We start from the raw sequence: 24,287 nt of genomic DNA on the forward strand, positions 1-24,287 counted from the left end.
GCTATCTGCGGGCCGACGACATGAGGTAAGCAGGTGCATCAGATGGCATCGAGTGGCGTCAAGAGGCCGAACGGGGTCAATACCTGCACGTGGATAAGTACAGACACAACGTGGGTGTTTTCTTGTGCGAGTTATGCAGAAAGGTCATCATTAGGACCACTTTTTGGGTCCACTTCATGTGGTTGCGAGACGCATTATTGGAAAGAAATGAGTGCCAGGTGTGCAGATGATGCAAAAAGGTGACAACTATGCACTGCGAGGTCAGGTTTTGGCCAAGGGTGCCCAACTAATAAAGCTAAGTGTGGGAACTGAAAAAACTGAGAGAAGACCAGAAAAAACGTGGAGAGAAGAGGAGGAACAGCCGCAGGTGTGTTTTTGGTGTTTTTGGAGCCTGTTTTGGCCCTAAACTGCTCATCCGAGGTCGGATTTGAGCACTTTGACATTGTAGACTGGGGTTTTGGGCCGTTCCAGACGCGATGGCGCTGTCCATTTTTCCAAATTCCTCACTCTTTTTGTGTTGTTTTTGCTGTGTAAGTTTCTCCTATGAGCGAAGCTTCTGCTCCAATTTGTGATTGTATCTGGTATCTTTTACCCATATTGTGTGAGCTATTTGCCCCATTGGTGTTGGCCCAAGCTCAATTGTATCTAAACATCAGAAATTATCCTCTTTTGAGATGAGTTTTTTTGGGTGTGTGTGTGTGTGTGTGTGTGTGTGTGTGTCTGTCTGTGTGGAGTGGGCAAGTGGATAGTCTCTCTCCTCTCACTCCAGAGGTGTGTTCCCTGTCTCGGCCAGGTGTGTTGTGTAAGCCGAGTGGTGCCCCATAGTGTGTGTGTGTGTGTGTGTGTGTGTGTGTATCATTCCAAGAGTGTGTGTCGGGTCGTTATAGAGACGCTGTGTGTGTTTTCATCCCGCTCACAACGTCGTAGGAAACTAATTAAAGAGACCTAAAAATCTAACCGACGAGGAGTTGAACTCAAGACTTGTTATTCAGTAGGAAAATGGCATAACCAATCTACCACACTTGGGTGATAGAAAGGTTATACCATTTTTCTCTTTTTATTGGCACACATACACCCACACATGCACACACACACACAAGAAGAAGAGAGTTTAAACGTCGTAGGAAACTATCCCAAAAGACGTTAAAGATTAGGTTAGATGTAGACTTACGTTAAATTAGATTTAGGTTTATTTAAGATAAATTAGATTAGATTTAGGTTTATTTTTAGTTAGATTTACGTTTGATTAGATTTAGGTTTATTTACGTTAGATTTAGATTTACGTTATATTACATTAGATTTAGGTTTATTAATTTAGGTTTATTTATGCTATATTAGCTTAGATTTAGGTTATTTAAGGTTAGAAGAAATGGCGAGAAAATCGTTTAAGATAAGGTTAGAAGAAATGGCGAGAAAATTTCCTACGCTCACAGCCTCGACAGTCCATGCGGACCAGCAATTCCACTTGCATGTTCGACTGCTGCTACCATACAATAAGCCGTCATGTTCAGCTAATGGAAGAGCAAATTGAGCCTACACAAAAATTAGTGATGCAAGATGACGATTCCAAGGGTCACACACACACATACACCACATCCCGTAAAATCTAGATTAAGAATTAAGTGCCTTGAGCAGACATCAACTACATTCCAAGAATGGCGTACCTGCATGCTACAAACAAAGATCTACTGTGAAAAGATGTTAAGATGCTGTGAAATGCTACAGCTAGAGAAGAGGCAAAGGGATTTTGTCCACTACATGCAGTATCATGTAGACGTGGGTGTGTAGATTTTTTGTACCCACAAATATAGGCATTGACCAATAAAGACGAGATTATAACCCGGTGGTTCTATCTCCGTGCACCTCTAGACCAAGGTGTGCGGGGATTGGACATGACTTGAGAATGTGAGGTAGTTTACAGTGTGAACAAAGAGAGAGAGAGAGAGAGAGAGAGAGAGAGAGAGAAAAAGAGAGAGAGAGAGAGAGAGAGAGAGAGAGATAAGACGAAGAATGCCAATAGAAGATTAAATTTGTTGTCCAGGTTATAAGATTTTTGCCCTCATTATGAGTAGTGAGGAGGATGTGGGGCCGTCCAACCGAAACACCTATCTCTCAAGGAGGATCTTATGTCCTTGTAACCATTGCAAGCATGCTGTGCGACGGACAAGACGCGTTTCTTTGCAGCACGTTCGCGAATTTGGCGAGTTCGATCCATCTATTATAGATCGAGTTGTTGCCGATTATAACTCATCAGACTCTGACGTTGGCCAACAGGCAGGAATCTTGCAACCCAATAGACGTGTTCATCGCAGGCACTTTGGTCAAGCAGCATATGTGAGGCCACAAGATGTAGCCTCTGACATCTCGGGGGATGATCATGCAGACCAGATTCCCAACGAGGCAATGTTTGAGTCCGAGATTGATGAAATGATTGAGACGATCATGGATTCAGAAAGGCTTGTCTATGATGATATGAAAAGTGAAGCCGATACGCCATTGTATAATGGAGCACGTGTGTCTAAATTGAAAGCGCTCCTGGTTCTTCTCAACATGCAGACAAAGTTTGGATGGAGTTACACTAGCGTCACAACGCTTTTCAGGTGATCTATTACAATTAGTTTACTTTAATAAAACTCTAAATGTATAATGATCTGATAGATTTTTACACAATTGTACCATATTTTTATGTTGTGTAGATTTCTCAAAGAGCACATACTACTAGCTGATAATATGATGCCAGATTCTCGAGAGGAAGCAAGAAAGATTTTACAAAACTTGGGGATGGATTACAATTTGATCCACGCTTGTCCTAATGACTGCATTCTTTTCAGAGGGGAATACATAGACATGGAGAAGTGTCCGAAATGTGATTCCGAAAGATATCGAGTAGATCTCCACGGAACAAAAATTCCGCAAAAGGTTTTGCGACATTTTTCTATGCTTCCTCGCATCAAGCATTTTTCTATGCTTCCTCGCATCAGGCATGAGGAGAATAAATCTTCGGATGGTGTGCTACGGATTCTTGTAGATTGTGCAGCCTGGAAACATATAGATGGAACATGGTCGGATTTTTCCAGGGAATCTTGAAATTTGCGCTTAGGCCTGGCTATGGATGGCGTAAATCCATTTGGTCAAAGATCAACATCTTACAGTGTATGGTCCGTTGTCATCGTCAACTACAACATTCCCCCGTGGTGGTTGACTACGAAGAAGGGGCACCTATGGCTAAGCTTGATTGTGTCGTGGCTATATAAAGTGAAGAATATGGATGTGTATCTTCGTCCACTATTGGAAGAGCTACAACAATTGTGGATTGGCATAGAGGTGGTGGATATGAGCCGACACACAGGTTGACGGAATGCTTTGATCAGAGGCATTTTAATGTGGACCATGCATGACTATCCCGGACTAACAGAATGCTCAGTTGATCTATTTACACTCCTGACTCAAACACTGTAAATCTTGGTTTTTCTCAAGCTGATCTATTATCATGTGTATACATGCAGGGCTTCAAACAAGCGGATACAGAGCATGTGTCACATGTGGACCTAGACTGTGTTGGGGTATAAAGTCCAATGTGGTCGCCCAGGTAAGTGGGCGGGCCGCCAGGTATGTACACATATTCTTTTGTAAAAACCTAATAAGAACTCACTATGCTCTACACATTACAATAGAGCGAGTTCACCATATCGTCGTGCTCTTCTTCTCGCACTCTCTCTCACGTCGCACTTCCGCTCGTACTCCTTCAACTGGTATTAGAGCTCAGATCGAGGCTCGGGGCAGCACTGTAGGAGGCTAGAGTCACCAGCTTAGATTGGAGTGAAATTTGACAGGCGAAGACACGGCCCCAAATCCTATGGGTGAGCCCAAAGGACACGGTGTTCTCAGAATTTCATTCTGAGGTCATCTCGGCCACCGTTCGGCTTTGACAAAGGTCTGCGCAGGCCATTTTCGACTACGTGGTCTCGACGGGTGCAAATCTGACTCTGCAAATTTGGGGTTTTCGGCCTACGACTGCAGGTGCTGAGGATATCGACACTCCCAGAGTGCTGATTTTTGGTTGTCTACACATCGAAGGACGGCTCACAGTTCTTGGAGGCGTGTCACATACGACACGGGCGCATCTACACACAGACTGTAGGCGACATCCACTAGTTCATCAGGTAGCTTTTGTTTCCTGCTTGATATTCCAGATTTCATCCTGACATTGCAGGTACTTCCACATGGGATGTATTGTCAGAGATGATGTATGTTTGTTGAGAGTTTGCTGGTTGTGAGTCACGCAGCAAACAACCGCCGCAACAGTTACAGCATATAGTGGGAAATTTGTGGATGTATGACTTTGTGGGAAGTCTATGTACTGTCAGATTTACTGTAGCCTTTCTTGAGGGTCGAGTGAGGTTTTATTGAGCTGGGGGATTCTCGAATGTTGAGATCCTTTCGGTGATACAGGTCTTGGAGCGATCCCTCGAGCACCCTTAGATAGGTAGCTAGGATGTATTGACTGTGAGTTAGACAGTTGGGATTGCATCTTTGCTTTGCTGCCGTTGAGGCATTGTCACAGTCTATGCTTACAGGATAGTGACAAGACAGTGAGAGACAGTACAGGTGCAGGACAGGTTTACCCACAGCTTACAGTGTCAGAGAGACAGTGTCTTTTGAGTTGTTTTTGGTCTGTTTTTGAGTACACCCGAGCCATTTTACAAAGGAGACTCTGCCAAAATTTCTACAGAATCTGAAGCTTTCTTGGTTCATTTGACAGGTTGATATTGGTTCAGAGGTCAGTTTACAGGGGAAACTCTGCCGAATTTTTCCCAGGAAAGTAAACTACTATGAATCGTAGCTATGACTGGATCACAGGACACTGCTCTTTACAATATCAAGAAGCTGGATGGAACCAATTTCCCATTGTGGAAGCAGCAGATTTGGCACGTGTTGGTACAAAAGAAGCAGATAAAAACTATACAGCTCAAGGGGATAAAACCAGAAGATATGGACGAAGATGAATGGAGCGAAATGGATGAACTGGCACTTTCTACCATTATGCTGACTTTGGCAGAAAGCGTTTACTTCAATGTAGCAGACGAGATATCGGCTTATCAAGCATGGTTAAAGCTGAGTGATCTTTATGAGAAGCAGAGTGCAGCTTCACAGGTATACTGGCTTAAGAAGCTTGTTGACTTGAAGATGAAAGAAGGGACACCTATGTCCAATCATCTGAATGAATTCAACACAATCTACAGTCAGTTGTCAGCTCAAGGTGTCAAGTTTGATGAACCTGTTAGAGCTATGTTCCTGTTGATCACATTGCCGGAAAGTTGGGACACTTTTCGCACAGCTTTGAGTAATTCTGCACCTCCAGATGGTTTGAACATAGCACGTGTAGAAGGAAGTCTGCTTACTAAAGAAACCAATAGAAAGACAATGGACAAAGGCAAAGGAACAGCCTTAGTTGTCAGGGGAAGGACCAAAGAAAAGTACAAAGGTGGAAAGAGGAATCAGTCTCGTAGAAATTCCCGCAGTGCTAAAGGCAAGAGTGACATAGAATGCTTCCATTGTGGCAAGAAGGGTCACATGAAAAGAGACTGCTGAGAATGGAAAACAGAAAAAGGCAAAGAGAAAGCTGAAGACCATGGTGAGAAGAACAAGTCCTCAGTGAAGATTCAAGAAATAAATGTGGCAAACACTGTTGCAGACGATGACAGTCTAGTGTCAGGAGACATATACTTCTTGAAGAATACAATGGACTCAGCTCTTCTTACAGCATCTGATGGAAATGCACTGAGTGACTGGATTATAGACTCAGGGGCATCACTTCATGTGTCTCCAAACAAGGAGTGGTTTACCTCTTATGTGACCACTAAAGATCATGTTCGGCTAGGCAATGGGCAGACATGTGAGATCTTAGGTATTGGAGATGTTCAATTGAAGTTTCAGAATGGCTCTTCTTTCACGCTGAAGAATGTGAGACATGTTCCCGCAATTACAAAGAGCTTGATCAACACAGGTTTACTTGATGATGCTGGCTACGTCACCACTTTTGGACAGAACATGTGGAAGATATCCAAGGGTTCTATGACAGTAGCACATGGAGTAAAGTCTGGAGGACTTTACATGATTTATGTATCAAATGTCTCTAAAAATGTAATCAATGTAACCGAGCAGCCGAACGTTTCTTTGTGGCATAGCCGGTTAGGACATATGTCCAAGAAGGGAATGGAAATCTTGTCTCGTTCTGGTTATTTTCCTGGCTTTTCATTTAATGATTTTGAATTCTGTGAACATTGTCTATATGGTAATCAAACACAGCAGCCACATAAGCATAGAAGCAGTAGAAGAGATACACAGTTGGCACTTGTTCATAGTGATTTGTGTGGACCTATGCCTAACCTATCTCTAGGGGGAGCTTCTTACTTTATGACATTTATAGATGATTACTCGAGGAAAGTATGGGTTTACTTTCTCAAGCACAAGGATGAAGCGTTTAGTGTTTTCAAAACGTTTGTGACACTTGTGGAGAATCAGAGTGGCAAGAAGCTTAAATGCTTACGCAGTGACAATGGTGGAGAGTATGTTTCAAAGGCCTTTCAGGACTTTTGTGAGTCAAAAGGTATAAAACGTGAACTTACTGCTCCTTACAATCCTCCTCAAAATGGTGTTGCTGAGAGGATGAATAGGACCATACAAGAGAAGGTCAGAAGTATGTTGTCTAATGCACAGCTGCCAAATGGGTTTTGGGCTGAAGCTATATCAACAGCTGTTCATCTTGTAAATAGATCTCCTAGCAAGGTTTTGCAGAAGGATTCAGTGCCAGAGATGGTATGGTCAGGCAAAATGCCCTCATACAAGCATCTCAGAGTCTTTGGCTGTGAGGCATATACTCACGTTGCAAAGGAATTTAGGAACAAACTTGAGCAAAAGAGTAGAAAGTGCATCTTTCTAGGCTATGGTAATTCTGGTGAGATGGGGTACAGACTTTGGGATCCCGAATCCAGAAAGGTTGTCCGCAGCAATGATGTTCACTTTAATGAATCCAAATATCATTCTAAACCAGAGAGGGTTGAGGAGATTAGAAGAGTTGTCTTCCAAGAAGATGGATCTGCACGTGCAAGACAAAATGTCAGGGCTCAAGAGGAGCAAGGACAGGATAGAGTGGAACCACAGGTTGTGGCTGAGCCTGAGCCACCTATTGTGCGTAGATCTGGACGTGTCACATGACCTCCTGATAGGTTTGTTCCATCTATGAACTATGTCATGTTGACTAATTGCAATGAGCCTTCATGTTACAAGGAAGCAGTGCAAATGAAGGACTCCGGGAATTAGCAATTGGCCATAGGCTGTCAAATGTATTTTTGTTGGTTATAGTGTTGAAAGCAAAGGTTACAGGTTGTATCATCCGCAAACAAAACGTATTCTGGTTTCTCAGGATGTAGTGTTTGTGGAGGATTCTGTTCAGCCCTTGCTGTCATGTACTAGAGATAGTAATGTAAGCTCACAGGACATTTATGACACTTTGTTGCCTCTTTTCAGTGGTGGAAATACGAATGTAAGTTCCAATGAGTCAAATGTACAGCCTATGGGGGTTTCTGAAAATGTTTTAGATCAGCCTATTATTGATGCAGATGTACATGATGTACTTGATGAGGAAAGGGTTGAAAATGAGCAGGCTAGAGGTACGCTGAAATGGGTGGTGCACACTTTGCGTGACAGTAAATTGGATGCACCTTTGTCTAGTCGTACTCGTTCAGGCTCTCGCCATGCATCTTATGCATCAGATTGTTATGCTTTGGCTGTGTCTAGTTTACATGATGTTGAGGAGCCTCTGTCTTTTGATGAAGCACAGAATTCAGAAAATTGGATGGCTGCCATGCAATCAGAATATGATGCACTTATAGAGAATGACACATGGACTTTATGTGATTTGCCTCCTGGCAAAAAGGCCATTGGTACGAAGTGGGTTTACAAGTTGAAACGCAAGACGGATGGTGAGATCTATCGCCATAAGGCTCGACTTGTTGCAAAGGGTTATCCACAGCAAAAAGGCGTAGATTATGAAGAGACTTTTGCTCCCACTTGTCATATGACTACTGTGTGTTTTCTATGTGCATTGGTAGCTCATTTTGGTTGGGATGTACATCAATCAGACATTGTTACTGCTTTCTTGAATGGTGACATATTTGAGGAAGTTTATGTAACGTAGCCTCGTGGTTTTGTCATAAAAGGACAAGAGGACAAAGTGTGCAGATGTAAGAATGCTTTGTATGGGTTGAAGCAATCTCCTCGTGCTTGGTATGAGAAAACTGACACTCATTTGGTTAAACGAGGCTTTCGTAATAACAGTCCAACAGAAAGCACATTGTATGTAAAGTGTGAGGGTGATGTAGTTCTCATTGCGGTTCTTTATGTTGATGATTTGTTGATCACTGGACCAAATGAGAGACATATTGCTGAATTTAAGGCTGATTTGAATGCTACTTTCAAGATGAAAGATTTGGGGCTGTTGCATCATTATTTGGGTATACAGTTTAAGCAGTGTGGTGGTGGTATTGCCTTTGTCAGAAAAGTTACATAGAGACATTGCTATGTAAGTTTGGACTTGAGGATTGCAAACCTATTGCCACTCCCATGGAAACAGGTTTGAAGTTGAGTCTACATGATGCTGGCGATCCTGCTGATGTCACTCTTTACCAAACTGCTGTTGGCTGCCTCATTTATGTATGCAACACGAGGCCGGATATTCAGTTTGCAGTCTCACAAGTCAACAGATTTATGCATAGCCTAGGGTCTAAGCATTGGCAGGCTGTCAAGAGGATTTTTTGCTACCTTAGTGGCACTTTACATCTTGGCTTGTTTTATCCCAAGGGGGGCTCATTGCCGCCAGACTTACATGCTTTTTCGGACTCAGATTGGGCTGGTTGTTTTGACATGCGAGTGTTCACAAGTGGTTTTTGTTTCATGCTTGGCAGTTCATGTATATCATGGTTGAGCAAGAAGCAACCTACTGTGGCCACTTCGAGTTGTGAGGCTAGGTACAGGGCAGTCTTCACAGCTATGGTTGAGTGTATATGGCTCAGACGCCTTATGGCTGATTTGGGTGTTGGACATGACACTGCCAACACTATCTACACTGACAGCAGTCAGAGCGCATTGGCAGTTGCGAGGAACCCAGTTTTTCATGCTCGCACAAAGCACATTGAGGTGCATTACCACTATGTCAGGGAGAGGCTCTCAGCAAGAGAGATCAGCTTGGCTTATGTGCCAACACAGGACAACCTTGCAGATCTTTTCACAAAGGCATTGTCTCGTGAGAAGCTTGAAGCTTTCCGCAAAGCTTTGGGCCTACTTCCCTTTGTGGACTGATCTTGTCCTCAGGGCATGGCACTTCCCTTTACTCATGTGCCAGCTCTTGTTCACCGCATCACTCCAGGTGGGGATTTGTTACCATATACGCGTGGTAGTGATGTGTGTGAACACACTAGGACCGTTAGGGCATTTTTTCCCTCTTTAGGAGGTTTTTTCCCCCATGCATTGTATATACGCCCATCACTCTAGGGCTATCTATCTTTCCATTGCACACTAAGTAACACACTCTCTATTGTGTGCCTTGAGCTTCCTTCGTCCTCTCCAAGCTGTGTGTGTTTCTTTGCAACCCTAATTCCAACAAGACTTGTTTAATTTATTACCTTTACATCTGTTTATGCATTTTATTATATTGCAATTTAATGATTATTGCTGACAAATTGTTTAAATTACGTTACCAATCAAATTGTCTGTCTAAAACTGCATATGCTTTTTAATCGCTTATGAGAATGCAATTACTGTGCCAATGTTGTTTGATTTTGCAGTGACTGAAGAAGGCTAAGGACATTCATCCCAAATGCTCTTCCACCTCGACAAACGAGCTTCAACTCAATAGCTTTCGAGGACGGAATCTACATCAGGAAGGGGCGCATGTTAACCCTCACAGCTCACAGACACCCTATCACCTACGAGACGGACGTTGTAACCTACGGAGGACATTGTATTATTTATTTGGTAGAGTCAGGTACCGGGCTTGTCGGTCCAATAGGAAAAGGGTAAGAGTGATCGCCGATGAGAGGCGCACTCTAACTGGAACATTCAAGGGATTAGTTGGCTAAGCATGGGCGCCCAAGTGTGAATGGGGTGAGCTCATATAAAAGTCAACTAAACTTAAAATTCACTCATTCTCTCATTTGTGCAATAAAAGAGTGCTCTTGCTCCATCTCCATCTTCTTCTTCTTCATCTCCTTGTGTGTGTGTGTGTGTGTGTGTGTGTGTGTGTGTGTATGCGTGAGAGAGAGAGAGAGAGTGTGCGATCGAGCATTGTGACGACGGCACGGCGGCAGCGAAGCGGTTGAGCGCGGCAAAGCGGCGGCTCCTTCTTCTTCGCAGCGAGGAATCCTCCACGAAGCAAGCGTAGAGCGGTGAGTGACACACCATCGCCTTCTTTGAGCTTACTAGTTTAGGCTTGTTGTGTGCTTGGAGCCATTTGTGACTTGCACACGGTGTATCGGCGAGTTCCTTGCATTGACACGTGCGACATACGCACACAATAATTACTATTTTGTTGTCATCAAAGCATTGAACAAGAGTATACATTAGTAGAAAGAACATAGAAGTGAAAGCTGAGAGAGAGAGAGAGTGTGTGCGCTTATTATTTGTTTTCAACAAATCTTGTTACCCTAAGTGAGTAGAAGTCACTCATACATATAAGAATGTATACACTGTTTTGTTCTCATGGAAGCATTGAACAAGAGTATACATCCGTAAAGAAGAGAGAGAGAGAGAGAGAGAGAGAGAGAGAGAGCGCTTATTATTTGTTTTGCACAAATCTTGTAACTCTAAGTGAGTATAAGTCACTGAAAAAATTTGATGTAAAGAGTATGCCAAAAAAAAAGTTGACGAATTAAGAACGGAACTAAGCAAGCGAGAGTTGGGAAGACTTTGAATATAGCATGCAATGACTGCTTTACTATGCAATGGACAAAACTTTTGTGGAGAAGAGGAGGAGGACTAGGTAATTACACATATCAGTGGGAGTTTTTGATGCAGGAAGAAAGGGCTACATCGGTAAGATGGTGTTCAAAGTTGCGCGTGTAGCTAGCTGGTTGTCAGGAAAGTAGCGTGAAACAAATTGTTTAGCTAACTGAAGGTGGTTGGGGACCACATTAGAGTAATGTAATTTTATAGTCTCGAGTAGGCCGAGCACGTCCCCAATCTGCATGAACAGCATACAATGGTGTTTTGTGGAGCAACTAGCCAGTACAGTGATGTCGATGGTGACGATCGAGTGTATTCCAAGTGATGTAATGTGGATGCCATGGGGTAGGTGGTTGAACTCGCCATGGAATGAACTCGCTCCATTTATGCATGTAGTGTTTGAGCACCCGCTCTTGCAAATTTCGGTAAAGACAGTATTGCAACTTATACATTGCAGTCTCAAATTCCGTCTGCTGCTCAATCAGATCAGCTGGAATTGGCCTACCCATTCTGAACAGAAAAAGAAGAAGCATTTAAATCAAAGCAGTTGATAAGTTGTCATGTCTGTCATAGTATGAATGGAAACAAAAAGACATTGTTGTAGCCAATGATCAAAGTTATGTGACAAAGACAATGAACAAAACAATGAAATAAAGACGGCAAAAGTTCGCAGCTATATTTTCTTGTGTTTAAAAATAAAAATAAAAAAAATCTCAACCTTGGTGGATGTCCAGAACAAACATTATAACTTAATGCAGTTGTTGTTTTGAGTTGTTTAATATAGAAATGTTATAAGTTTCTAGCTTTATGTATATTGGTACTAGTTGCTAAAGTGGTAATTTTAAAATTGTCCTCGAAAAGACTATGTGCATGAATTTCCACTCGCATTCTCTTCAAAGGATTGCTTTTGTGCTGGCCAACGCGTTTATGGATGTTGTTTGTAACTCCGATATATCTCCTATCGTTTTTCATGCATCATATACTGTAGACTATGTATTCTTTCCACGACATTGCTTTTTCTAGGGTGGAAGACCGATGCTTGTCTCTGGTTGTTGATGAGTGTCTAGATCTGTAGTCCATGCAGATTGGTTAGGTCAGCAAAAAAAATGACGGTGCTGTAATGAACTAGGCCACTAGGCTCTACTGGATCCTCCTCCCAACCTCCCTTTATAGGCGGGCTCCTAGCCCTTTGCCGTAGTCCTTGCCTAGCCTAGTTCTTAGGGTACAGGACCCGTGTCCTGACATTACTTCCCCCTTAAGGAAGAGTTTTCGTCCTCGAAAAAACAAGTAGTAACATTTTCTTAAGAATACTAGTGTTCTCTTTATTGACGTCCCATAAGTGAGCCAGTTGTCTGTATGATCGATAATTGGTGCAGTGAGGAGGTTCAATGAAACCAAGATGAATATCTTGATTTTCAACATTGTTGTCCGTTTGCAACCACTTGGGTCTAAATGGTAACTCCATTTATAACTCACTTGAGTGTTGTAAAGGAGTAACCACAACTAAAAGTTTTCCAAAGGCATAACCAGTTTTCAGATCTTCTAAAGGTACTGGAATAATGCAAGGAACCCTTGGCGTAACTTTCCATGCAGTTTTGAGCCAGATTTCCTACTCGCCTGAGTATCTTGAACAGCCCGTTACATATTCATCCCTAATGAAGGTTACTTGCCAACATACTCTGTCAGCACACCTGGTAAGTCCTTGACGTATGAAAGTATTGACACAATCTCCAACCCCACCACAAGAGGTGTTCAAAGCTGAAAATCGTACTTAACCAAATTCTAGAATAGGGAGAAAATCATCTATTTAGAAATGCGTATGCTCTTAGCACATCCTTTAGAACAAGATTACTCTTTGTAATCTTTGTAATCTGCCTATCCCCTTGGATAAATAACAGTACTGAGGTGTGTTTTCCTCATGGTTTACAGACAGTCATCCCAGCTGACTGGTAAACAGGAAATCACCGTAGTGTTTAACATTGGTGAAGAATCAACAATGTCCGAAATAACCATCGTGATTAACTTGAAAAAATCCACAAACGCCCAAACCAAGCCATGACCTCTATTGGTGTTTTAGTGGATCCAAAAGTAATCTCAGAGAGATAGTGCACATAGAGTGCAAAATGCTTCATAAGCAACAATCTGTGGAATATGCATGCCGTTCCAAATCAGCCCTTGCTACAAACTAGGGCCCATAACACCTAGTGTGCATGCATTTAGCAAAAACTAACCGAACCTATACATCCATAATGCTGCTTGCCAATACGTATGGCAAATGTGATGCGCCTAGCACGCAATAAAAGGAATGTAAATAGTTCTGAAAAGAAACTAAATACTTTTAGTTGCAATCTTTTGCAAACCTTGCTGAAACGTCTGAATCACAATAAAAGGTGAAACATTGATCACTTCTAGATACAAACAATGAAACTTTTTCATTAACAGCTTATAGCCTTGCTATACGTATAAACAACCATCTGTAATGTTGTTTAGCAGTACTTGTATCTTAACAAGTCATTCTAAGTATCCGACAATTTCTGGCCACGAAATTTCTCTTGATACGTCGTGCTAAAAATGGTCTAGAAAACAGATGTGACCAGCACCTAGGAACTTTGTCGTGACACATAATTAACATAATGGCGCCAGTGTCAGTCCAGAGACTCATATTCTCCACATGTGGAATATGTCTCATATAAGGATGTGTGAAAAAGGAATATCCTTCAAGTACAAGACGTACTTGTGTGTGGAGGTAACTGCAAACACTCTACGACAAGAGTGAGAGGGACCCTCATTATCTTGCTCCACACTGGCTAAACTGAACTCCTTGAGTTCCTAGACCATGTTGTATCCCATGCGACAACATGTGCAAAATTGAACCCGATAAGTAGGTTCGTAACAACATAAGACAAAAAGATAGATTGGACACTCGGCCCAAAATACTTTGTGCCGTCATGCCCTTGGCATGGCTCTGTAACAGTCAAGCGTACTTAGACGTCTTGAAAAACCAAGCAAAGCATACTAAAAATGGAATAACACCAAATCAATAGATGCGTACCTGGAAATTTGAACGTAATGTTCACTTACCTGTATTCAAATGGGAGGAGCACGTCTCCTACCTAAAAAAACAAACAACATTGCACTGGGAACCATGGGTGTTTCCCTCGCAATCCAACCCCTTTGGTTAAAATCTACATAGTCAAACCCTTTGGTAAGACCCTTTGTAAAAACTGTGCAACTAGCAGGTAACAGTAACCAACATAGTTAACCGTGTACGTAATGATTGAAATCAACTTGAAAAGTTGAATTTGTCCGCTACCGCGTGGTAGAATTATTTCCTTGAAAGTCTAACTGGAAGAGATCAAACTGTGATCCTTAATGCCTATGGGGTGATGTAACAATCACTCGCCAGTCAAAAACTTGAGTGTCGCACTGAAAACATGTAGTGCAAAAATGACACCCTAAATGTTCGTACTGACAAGACTCTTGCTTGTCCATTAACGTTGACGTGTACTTCCTTGGGTATATCTTTGACAACAATCACCCAAAGAATGCCAATAGTTGGGTCTTACCCGAGAGTCAGTGTGTGTGGCTCCTAGCCCTTGTGGAAATTAGTCTTCAATCGAGGAATACCCAATTTCTAGCTGAGAGTTAGAGTATCTTGTCTCAGGCTGACTCTTCAGCAAAACATGTGTCAAAAGCTTGTTATAAAATTTTAATTATTCCCTTAAAGAGAGAGAGAGAGAGAGAGAGAGAGAGAGAGAGAGAGAGAGAGAGAGAAAGAGCATACTGGGCTGAGGAACTTTCCTTAAGGTTGTAAAGTGTATACCCAAGCTGTGTGCCCTGACGCATCTTATGCCTGACTTTCCGCTTATCGGATAAGCAGTCCACAATTTTTGGTTATGACGCTCTCATCGAGAGAGGTAATAGAAAAACAGAAAACTCATTCCGATCCACCTACCTTGTAGGGGTCGTGATTGTATGAGGATGACTTGGTATTGGCACCTTGCCCGGGAATCAAGTCCGAATTTTTGGTTCCTGTTAGTGTTGTTGTGTGTTGACAGCAACCAGCAAGTATGTTAAACAATCCATTACTCAACTTGTCCTTGACAGAGTGGTTGGGTAAGAGCAAAAACATATTTTATACCCCCTGGGTAACATGCCGTGCATGAAAAAGTGGAAGCCCTTTGGCTACCGTGAAGGTCTTAAACATAAAAACCAACACATAAGTGCCATGCACGAGCCTTGCGAGGAGGGGTTCGGTTCCTGTTGTTGTCATCGGGCATGTTGTGGTAACATAAATGCCTCATACTTGATTGCTACTGCTCTTGACGCCAAGTCAATTGGAGCACCAGTGGAAGCCTTGCTTCTCGTAAAATTGGTCAAGCATTAGCTTTGTACAACAACCCATACTGTCTAAAGTAAATGCAAATTGTAAATTTGCAACTCATTATGTGTTGGACTGATCATATAAACTGGTCTTACCAAAAATCATGATACCAAACAAGAAATGGGCATAACACTTACCCAATGCAAAAACATAGAGTACTTTAAAAAAGGATAAGCAGAACATGTTCAAAAATATATAACTACTGTGCCCTGCACAAAAACTGAAGGCTTTTGCAAATCACGAACTGATGCATCATGCTTAAGTATGTCGGACATGTGGACACTGCTTTTTTTGATGTGTTTCTAAGCAATAAAAGCATAATTTTTGACGCTTTGCTCGTTGGAAGTCTGATTGTGAGAGTCGTTTCCTGACCACGTTGGTCACGACCAAATCTGTATCGACCATCGAGTTCTCTTGTACATGCTGGACCTCTTTGGTCATAATTGTTGGGTAGATAACCCCTTGGGTTGCTGGCGAGTGAGAAGCTGATTCTGGTAGCATTCTGTAAATTAGTTGTGTGAGATTTTCTACTTGCGTCACCAATATTTGGACCTTGACAACTAGCTTGCGAAATCGTGCATCAAAAGTTTGCCAGTCCTGTCGAGTGACAAACTCCCTGGCATCCGACAATTGACTGTCATCCTCTAGAATATCCAACACACTCTGAGGAGGAGGGGTTGATAAATGAGGAGACAGAGATAGATCTCCTGGGTTTGCACCATCCATCCCTGTTGCCACTATGGTACTCTCCGTGAGAGTATCCGGCCTCATGACCTCTACTGGTGGAGCTAATTCCAGGTATTCAAAGTCAAACATGTGTTGATCATCAATTTCCGCACTCATGGAGAATTTGTGTTGTGCGAACAAATAGAAAACAGTACCTTGGAGTGCAAAAAGCTCGTAGTCGTATCGAACACAGATGTCGGTAGCTAGCCGTGCTAACTTCGTCGGTGGTCGTAAAGAAGGTGAATTTCAAATCCCGGTAGAATTGGAAATTCAAATTGCCGATGACATTGAAAATATTGAGAAAGTCGAGCTTCCCAATAAACCTGTTCGCATCGTTTGCAATCTAGCAAATAGCAAGTCGTCTAATGTAGACGTGATGAACGGTCTTGCAAACGTTTTGAATCCCTGATTCAGAACGTGCTCATAGCAGGTTGCGATAATTAACTGAGTAATTATGTTTTCAACTAAACCGAACGCCCAATTTGAAGTTGGATTGTAAATCCCAAGCAACCGCAAAATCAGCAATTGGTTTTGCAGCCGAGGATGCACTTGAGAAGACCAATCAAGTCATAGTGGCGGATAATTGGATTTGCATCGTATGCAAACGGAAAATCTGTTGGAATTTGTGGTCATTTGCCTTCCACCCGAGCACGCAGGTTCTGCTGGAAATTTCTGCAATACGCGAGTACAATTTGAGGCCGTGTCGATCGAGGGACTTTTCCGCGGTGAAGGTAGCTTGCTCGAGATGCTCGCCTTGAGTCGCCGTATGCTTGCCGGAAACAAAGGCTGGCTTGGCCTGTGGGAAGGACCGCCTGTAGCGGCCAATGCCTTTAAACAATGGCCAAAGGGCCTCTGTAGTGTGGAAATAGCCCGAAAAATTGAAGCTTCTCGCTGCAGCAGGGATGTCGACGACGAGGAGGGTGAAGCCGTGCTCGGTTCTCCTTGCACAGGCCGGCTACGGCCGAGTTGCAGTGGCGCAAGGCTCTATCTTCTGAGGGTGCCCCCTTCAAGCCTGGCTGCTCGCCCAAACCTGCACCGTAGCCTCCCGTCCCAAAAAGGAAGCCCCCCCCCCCCCCCGTTTTGGCAAAAGCTCCGGCTAAAAATGGAAAAGCTTTTAAAAAGGAGTGGTTCTCATCCTAAGAGCATTGTTTAGAGGCCAAGGATGACCACGCCTAGAGAGAGAGAGTGGAAGAGAGTTGCCAGCTCTGATACCACTGTAATGAACTAGGCCACTAGGCTCTACTAGATCCTCCTCCCAACCTCCCTTTATAGGCGGGGCTCCTAGCCCCTTGCCCTAGACGGATCCCCTGTCCACACTGCCTAGCCCGGCCCTTGGCCGTAGTCCTTGCCTAGCCTAGTTCTTAGGGTACATGACCTGTGTCCTGACAGGTGCTAAGGAGAAATGAATGGAAGCTAGTGATACTTGTTATCCATACTTGCCTTGGTCTGTTGCAACTGGCTCATATGGGGAGGCTGGTTGGCCGTAACTTACTGCCTTATGTTCGTTGTAGTGCCATGCTACCTTCTGGATTGTGATAGGTGGATTAGTTGCACCGTGCATGTGGTTTGCCGAAGTCATGAAATTTGCCAAGATAGCTGCACAATCTTCTTGAGTAGATTTTGAAAGTTCAGCCAAATCAATGTTGTAACCAAACCGCAGTTGCTCCATCGTATACTATGTAATTCCTTCAGTTTTTGTGTCGAAGAGTTTTTGTGCTTCAACATTACGCAGCATACTCTCATCATCCTTGTACTGGATATCAAGCTCTTCAAGTATTTGCTTCATGAGACCTGTAGGATGTAGGAGCAGGCTCGTTAGCATGACAGACAAAAGACATTAGATTTTTCTTTTCTAATAGTACATGTTGCCATCCTATCTGTGTTTGAAGTTTCCATCGTTTGGTTTAGAGCTTTATATCTTGCGTCACACTTATTCGTGAAGGTGCGACGCTCTTGAAAAGTATGGAACCCCTCAATGTACGCATGGGGTTTCTCTCCTGCTGAGTTAGCCAACCTCATCTGCTTAGTCGTGAGGTAAAATCTCTTAGGTTGTATCATGGGTTGTGTTTCCTTTGCATTGTTCGTGTATTGCTGGAAGAGCTGCACAGTAAGATGAGTGAGTGATTCGCATGTGTATACATAGGCACATGCAAGATCAAACAAGCGTGCAGAATGTACCGTATTGTGATCCATTTTTTGATTCAGTTTCTTGCACATAGAGATAAATATTTTGATGATCTCTTATAGTATTTCTGAAGCATAAGATCCAATAAACGTTTAAACACAAGTGAATGAAGTGAGGAAGGGAAGAGCAGTAAATTTACCAAAGGTGGATCAGAGTGAGTAGAGGTGATATAGAAGATGTCAATTGGATGCTTTGCATACGTTTGCCCACGAAAGTGGTTTATCTGTCAACTTGGGTAAAACCAAGGTTATGGTGTTTAATACCACCCCACAGTGGATCAGGAGGTCAGCACCTACATTCACATACGGCCAGGAGACTGTGGAGTACATAGACGCTTACACTACCTTGGAGTGGTTTTTAGCGGACCTGCATTCTCACTCAGAAGAGCAGCTGAGACCAGACTTACTAGAGCCCACGCAGCATTGGGTAGATTGGAGAGGATGTGTTCGCAGGTTCAGTTTCAGGAGCCCCGGATGAAGCTCTGGCTCTTTGACACCTTGGTGGCTTCAGCATTGCTCTATAGAACCGAGATATGGGGACCTTCACTGGATCACCACGGGAGGCCAGGTCGCACAGACGGATGGGGGAACATGGAGAAACCTCTCGTCTCTATGATCTCGCGGCTCATTAGAGCCAAGGCATCAGTACCACGAGCCATTATCCGAGCAGAGCTAGCGGCCCCCCCACTAGTGGTGAAGGCGCTCACCAGATCAGTCTCCTTCATAAACCGTGCATGGGAACTTCCTAGAAACAGATATGCTGGCATAGCACTTGAATCCTCTCGACAGTTAGCCATACAAGGAGATACAACATGCTGGTATGGGGAGATGACATCATGGTTTCAGGCACATGGGTTCAGCATAGACAGGCTGCCACCATTCCATTACTCATTGGATGCACCATCTCTCACTCTTACACAGTCAGAGATCACCAAGCTCATCCGCCAAGAACTGACCCAGCTAGACACCAGGAGGACATGGATACAACCAGCACAGGAATTGGGCACGAAGATGGCTTTCTACAGAGACCACCTTCTCTAGCTTACGGAAGATGGTTTTGTGACGAGACCCAGATACATGGATACCCACTTGTCTCATGGGATACGATGTGCTATTGGCCAGTTACGCACATCTTCTCACCAGTTGCGGATTGAGACTGGGAGATACAGCGGAGTACTAGCAGAGGACAGGACATGCCCCTTGTGTAACATGGAACCTGAGACAGAGCTACACTATACATGCCGCTGCCCCGTCTACTACGAGATACGAGGCCGCTTCCATTGCTTGTTCAGAGAGGGTTTTGGACCACTCTCAAGAGTCATGGGATACGAAGATCAGAGATGTCTGGGTTTGTTCTTGCTCGAGCTGCGTAGACACAGAGATAGCCTGATGAATGGCGAGGCTAGCCAGTCTCAAAGATGGATCACAGACTTCTTCAGAGCAGACACGGGACAACCGCAAAAGCCACTCCCACAGCAGAGCTCCCCTTCGTCTCACACCAGAGGCACACTGATTGACCGAGCGATTGAACTGGGGGAATCCAGGCGCCCGCGATTGCGAAGAACTACACAACATCGACGGAGGCTACGATAGAAAATTTGGAGCACGCTGGCCAGGCATGCACGACGCCCGGTCAGACTACTAACTATGGAGGAAATTGATGAGATTCGCCAACGACCGATGCTAGATCTCTTGTGATTCAGCTATCCCAACAAGCCGCCCATTTTTGGCTTAGTTTCTTGCTTGGCTCACATCGACCAACTTAGGACCCCATAGTATATATCTTTGTTTTGTACTGTTGTTAGGTTATTTTGTTACTCTGACTTGGTATCAGATCCACCACTTTGTAACTTTCGGGTCTCATAGGTCACTATGGCCTTTTGAAGACGTTAATATAACATTTCATTTCATTTCTCTCTCTCAGATGTAGCAGTTATTGCTCAGGTATGTAATATTCCAGGATTTTCTAGTCGACTTTGTGTGGGATATGCTCATTAGTCTTGACACTGAAGACTAATGAAGGTTCGATTGGGGTGGTAAATTCTTGATTCTGTATGTGGGTGCTGCAGTCATATACAGGTCTCACTGGTGGTGCTTGTGCTATTGGTGAACAGCCTGTCAAGGTGAGAATTTTCACAATGCAAAACTTTACTGCACCTGCTTTTGAAAGAGTGGTGTTCACTCATTCACTTCCATCCTCAGGGCTTACTCAACCCTAAGGCAATGGCTAGGTTGGCGATGGGTGAGGCGTTGACAAAGGTGAGCTACAGCAATTTGCACTGTTTTTTTTGGGTATCTTTTTTGCTTATTTCGTACGTTTTGGCAGGTGAGCGCATTAGAGGATGTGAAAGCTAGTGGGAATTGGATGTATGCTGCGAAGCTGGGGGGTGAAGGGGCATGCATGTATGATGCTGCGGTTGCCCTCCGAGATGCTATGATTGACCTAAAATTAGCCATTGATGGTGGAAAAGACAGCCTATCCATGGCTGCCCAAGCAGGTGGAGAACTGGTGAAAGCTCATATAACCAAAACTGTCACACCTGACTTGAAGGTTAGTGCCTGCTGTTTATATCCGTAAAAGTGCAATATTTTTGGGGCTGATTAGTCTTGCATTTTATGAAGCTTGGAGACAAAGGTGCAATCCTCTTTATTGATTTGGCAAAAGGAAAGCGCCGTCTTGGAGACCTGCACAGCAGAGAATCATCCGCACAGCAGAGAAAGCCTTTCCAAGGTATGGAACATCATCCAAATCGGGACAATCATCACCAATCTGGAAACAAATCCGAACACTAAGGATACATTGGCCAAACCAGGAATTAATTGCATAAATATGGAGATGTTATCACCTGATCAAAGACCTGAGCTAGAGCAGATCCGGTCTCCTTTGTTTCCGTACTTTTAATTGATTTCCATGCATTAATCTCAAACTTTTTTTTTACAGTGCTTGCTAGACAAGAAACTTATTTCTGCGGGACATGATGTAAGTGATGGTGGTATCGTGGTTGCATTGTTGGAGATGGCAATTTTCCGGTAATTGTGGTTTAAAGGTCTGTCTAGAAGCATCTGAAAAGGTTCAACTAAAGGGCCGTCCCTTGTTTGAAGTCTTGTTTGCTGAAGAGTTAGGTCTCCTTCTTGAGGTATGTACCATAGAGAGGAGTGCGTCCACTTATAAAAGACAGTTTTTTTTTTAATTTTATAAATAAAATAAATTATTGACTCTGTCGATGCTTATAGGTTGATCAGCACAAGCAGGAAGAAGTGATTGCCGAACTTGCTGCGGCTGGTGTGTCTTGTGCTGTGATTGGTCATGTTACAGCTTCACCAGTCATAGATATTTCAGTGAGTGGTCATGAATGTATTCGGGCTTCAATGCCAGAGCTACGAGATGTTTGGGAGGAGACCAGCTTTATGCTAGAGAGGCTCCAGAGCAACTTGGAATGAAAGGCAGAGAAGCGCCTTCACGGAAACTTTCTTTTATGCCCACAAAGACATCAGATAAGTTTTTATCATGTACTTTGAAACCTAAAGTTGCTATCATTAGAGAGGAAGGAAGCAACGGGGACGGGGACAGAGAAATGTCGGCGGTCGTACATGCTGCTGGTTTTGAACCATGGGATATTTCAATGTCAGGTCTTCTCTCAAAAATAGAGTCAACCTTAAGGATTTTAGAGGGGTTGCTTTTGTTGGGGGATTTAGCTATGCAGATGTTTTAGACTCTGGAAAAGGTTGGGCGGCAACTATTCGCTTTAAGGAGTCCCTGTTGCATCAGGTGTTTCTAGCATGAGATCATACACTTATTAAAGGTGCCGTTTTGCAGTTTCAAGAGTTCTACAAACTTCAGTCTTGGCGTGTGTAATGGATGCCAGCTCATGGCTCTCCTTGGCTGGGTACCTGGAATTGTGGGCAGTGGGTTGGAGGTCAAGAATATGGATAGTTCACAACCTCGGTTTATCCAAAACGAGTCCGGTCGCTTTGAATGCAGGTTTAGCTCTGTGTGTATAGGAGACTCCCCTGCTATAATATGTCGGGTACAACCACAGGGATTTGGGTTGCACATGGAGAAGGACGGGCACTATTTCCCAATCAGGCAGTTATGGACAAGGTTATCAGCTCCAATCTTGCCCCTCTGAGATATTGTGATGACAGCGCTACTACCCCTTCAATCCTAACTGGTTCACCTTTGGGTATTGCTGCGTTGTGCTCTCCTGATGGTCGGCACCTTGCCATGATGCCTCATCCTGAGCGCTGCTTTCTTATGTGGCAATATCCATGGTACCCTAAGGATTGGCATGAAATGGATCCTGCAGGCCCCAGTCCATGGATGCGAATGTTTCAAAATGCTCGAAAATGGTGCGAACGGCAGCAGCAGCAGCAGGGCAGCTTCATGTAACACAACCGACACGCTTATTGGAGGTTCACATAGTGGGCTCTTGTCTTCCAAACATGAATGGCCTCTCCTTTTAAAAAAAAAGTGAGCGTGACCAAAGAATTGTAACAAAATACAAAGTCTTGACAAAATAAGGTGCATGATGGTGGGCTAATATATCCCCTTGACACCGATTTTGCCGTGCATATGTGTGTGCATTAGCAGCAGACCCCATGTTGGGACTTCTGAAGAGAACCTTTGCAGTAAAGAGGAGGGTGAATCGGTGCACCTTATTAACATCAAACTTACTTGAGAAAGACAGAGAGGTATATGACACATAGAGCCGGAGCGCCCATGCATGGGGAGAAGTGGCATTCTGTCAGCACCTTGTAGGTTACAGCAAGAGAGTACTGTGCTATCTCCAGGGTGGTTAATGTGCTCTGCTCAAGTTTTTAGCCATAGCACGAACAAAACATGGAATCTGGCCCATATCAATGACGATTACTGAAACGTGTCATGGAAACTTTGTTCCTTTTGCAACCTCTGTCCTCTGGTTCAGGTTGTTTTTACTTTTTCTTGTTTGAAGTTGCATGTGCCTGTGCGTCCGTATGGGCTAACTATGATTTAGGTGGAGGAAGTGGTTATATGGAATGAGCAGTGGATGAAAGAGCATGTGATAGTGCTTAAAGAACGAGTAATACTCTAAAAGTGTACGAAGGAAGTATTCCTTCAAGGAAAATTTTACGTTCATTTTTCCCTTGGACAATCCTCCATTACATGTCTATCGCCACATCGCATATTTACTGCAAATCTGGAACATGTAAGGATTGTAGGAGTATGAGTGCATGCATTGTTTTATCAAAAGTGTAGGGGATGATAAGTTTTGCTCATGGAGATGTAATTGGTGGTGAGCATTACTCATTGTATGTGCATAAATTGAGAATATGGAAATCGGGCCCGAGGGTGATATGTTATAGTTATGGCTATCTGCTTCAATATTTGGTTGGTCCATAAGGGGTTGGCATATTGTTGCGAAACCCATTTATTTGGGTGATGTTTATTTATGGTATGGTATGATAACACATGCCCTAGGGGAGAAGAAAGCAAGGCATACAATTTCCTTGGGCTGTGGTTTTAGGACGTGAAGGGCCTCATATTTATTGCCACATGTGCTCTTCTTTGATTTTGAATGCCCACTCAAAGCTTCACCTTGTTTCCACCAAAGAGGTCGCTTTTTTTGAATGTGCAACAAAAGATGCTGCATGCTATATGGAGGTTGAATAAGTGTTCCTCTCGTGTCAAGTTTTTCTCGAATGAGCATCTTGGGAATCTTGATGGTGGGCAGCTTTGCCCGAAGCTGCATTGATTTGCTTGTCTGTGGGTAGCCACGTGTGCAGTTTTTGTTAAATTTAGGTTTTTTCGCTTGCAATAATCAACGAAAACAGATGCATGAGCACGACTACAAATTTGTATTAAACCTCATCACAACACTGAGTGAGCAAGTTTGTTGATGTGGCTAGCGTGGTAAAAATGGTTAGTTGGGAATTTGATCTGTTGTGCTAGGAAAGATTTTGGAATGTAGTTTTTGTCTTTTGTCTGTATGTCACAATTCGCTCATGTCCAATA

At 43.4% G+C, this 24,287-nt stretch overlaps 2 pseudogenes across 1 annotated transcript in view; both read left to right on the forward strand.

The window, feature by feature from the left end:
* The window catches only part of LOC147427193 (putative phosphoribosylformylglycinamidine synthase, chloroplastic/mitochondrial), a 67,763-nt pseudogene extending 45,684 nt beyond the window's left edge, over positions 1-22,079 (forward strand). Inside the window, exons 2-9 of the transcript XR_015186148.1 lie at positions 20,189-20,239; positions 20,365-20,418; positions 20,498-20,554; positions 20,622-20,846; positions 20,918-21,026; positions 21,168-21,172; positions 21,237-21,432; positions 21,530-22,079. The product of XR_015186148.1 is annotated as a putative phosphoribosylformylglycinamidine synthase, chloroplastic/mitochondrial (transcript). The remainder of the gene's footprint in view (positions 1-20,188; positions 20,240-20,364; positions 20,419-20,497; positions 20,555-20,621; positions 20,847-20,917; positions 21,027-21,167; positions 21,173-21,236; positions 21,433-21,529) is intronic.
* Positions 22,080-22,086: 7 nt separating this feature from the next.
* Positions 22,087-23,266, forward strand: LOC147427194 (putative phosphoribosylformylglycinamidine synthase, chloroplastic/mitochondrial pseudogene; annotated as a pseudogene).
* The last annotated feature ends 1,021 nt before the right edge of the window (positions 23,267-24,287 follow it).

The sequence above is a fragment of the Adiantum capillus-veneris genome, chromosome 24 (assembly GCF_014529385.1).
Source record: "Adiantum capillus-veneris isolate H3 chromosome 24, ASM1452938v2, whole genome shotgun sequence".
Taxonomy (NCBI): domain Eukaryota; kingdom Viridiplantae; phylum Streptophyta; class Polypodiopsida; order Polypodiales; family Pteridaceae; genus Adiantum; species Adiantum capillus-veneris.